At 42.0% G+C, this 1,665-nt stretch overlaps 1 pseudogene; it reads right to left on the bottom strand.

The window, feature by feature from the left end:
* Nucleotides 1-930: 930 nt before the first annotated feature.
* LOC114698144 lies at nt 931-1,361 on the bottom strand (annotated as a pseudogene).
* Between the last annotated feature and the right edge of the window lie 304 nt (nt 1,362-1,665).

Below are 1,665 nucleotides of genomic sequence, written 5' to 3'. Positions count from 1 at the left end.
CCGCAGCTGGACGGAGGCGTCTTCTCAGTTGAGGGCCTTATCCTCAGTTGTATCGCGCTTACAAAAGCTAACTTGAGTCAAGCTGACATAAACCTCTCAGGACACCATCCAAAGAGAGATTCTTCCTAGAACTCATTCTTATCCAAAGGAAAGAGGTTAAAATTGCCATGTTGTTACTTAGAAAGTTAACTTTACCAAACCTTTATGTGGTGATTGCTGGTGGACGTGGCATCCCTCTGGAAGGTGGTGGGAATGTTGTACAATTTGAGCTGTGCACTTTAAAGGAAAGAATTTAATATCTGTGGGTCGTTCTGTCCATTCTAAAGAGTGTCTTTTCCACAATTAGCCCGGTGTGCAACAGGTGTGCGATAAATGGCAGCTGCTTTCTCTCTCTCTCTCTTTCTCTCTTTCTTTCTTTCTTTCTTTCTTTCTTTCTTTCTTTCTTTCTTTCTTTCTTTTTTGTCACTACAATGGAGATTTATTGATTGCTGGAAAAATGAGGTAAAAGCTTATTAGCTTCATATAAGTAAATCACAGCAAAATGGGTCCAAATACATAAACTGTCAAGTTCTTTATGTAGCTGCCTATTGATTTTAAAACTGATAAGGCTTTGCCAGACAATTCAATGTTTAGAGACAAAAACCAAAAATCACTCAGTGAAAAAACACAGCTACAGAACATTTTTTATTTTTCACTAAGACTTTCCCAGAGGACATAACTAAGCTCGTCACCATCCCTACCCCCACAAAGGGTTAGTGCACTCACTCCTGTAAAGCAGATACAAACAGTTTCCAGGACTGGAACCAACCTTAACTGGCAAAGAACACTTTCTCTCTGAATTATCATAAAAATGTTTAAGTAAAAAAAAAAAAAGAAAAGAAAGGAAAGGCGCAAATGGGCAATGGTGGTTTCAGAATGAAAAGATCACTATCATGTCATACATTCAATCTTGGCTCTAGTAACAAAATGGAAACAGGATTACTATCATACAAAATGTTCACTACAGCACACTGTATGCACCTGTTCCAAGCCCACCCTCAGCCTCCAATGCTTCCAACTCAACTACTTCTCAGCCTGTTGGGCCTGTCGACCAAGGAGCTCGTAGATCTTCTCTTTGATCCAGTCTTTGTTATAAGGCTGGTACGTCTGTGTATCAGCTCGGCAAACAAGACAGCTGATATCTGCCAGATCATCGATAAAGTCAAACAACTGACTGATATCGTATGTGATGGAGGGGCTGTTGGGATTCATTCTCTTCAGATGTTCTTCACACATTTTACAAACACCTTCCATGCACTCATTCACAGACTCCTGCCTTCTGGTCTCTTGGTAGGCTGTACCAACAAAATGGTGTGAGACATCGCGCCAAACACTTTGCTGCAGCCGCCTAACGCCACTGCCGCCGCACATGAGCTCAGCCGCAACGCCGCCAACAGCCAATCCCCGGCAGCTGCTTTTAAAAGATGCTTTGTAGTTCTGCCACTGATTTTTATTGTTTTACTTTTCATGCACATGGGTGTTTTGCTGGATGTATATATGTACTCTGTGTACATGCAGTGTCTGCAGAGACCTGAACAGGCTGTATGACTCCTGGGAACTAGTTACAGAAAAGCTTGTGACCTGTCTGTAGGTGCTGGTAATGAAACCCTGGTCCTCTTCGAGAAC

Source organism: Peromyscus leucopus, chromosome 19 (assembly GCF_004664715.2).
Source record: "Peromyscus leucopus breed LL Stock chromosome 19, UCI_PerLeu_2.1, whole genome shotgun sequence".
Classification (NCBI taxonomy): Eukaryota; Metazoa; Chordata; class Mammalia; order Rodentia; family Cricetidae; genus Peromyscus; species Peromyscus leucopus.
This window is presented reverse-complemented; position numbering and strand designations above follow the sequence as displayed.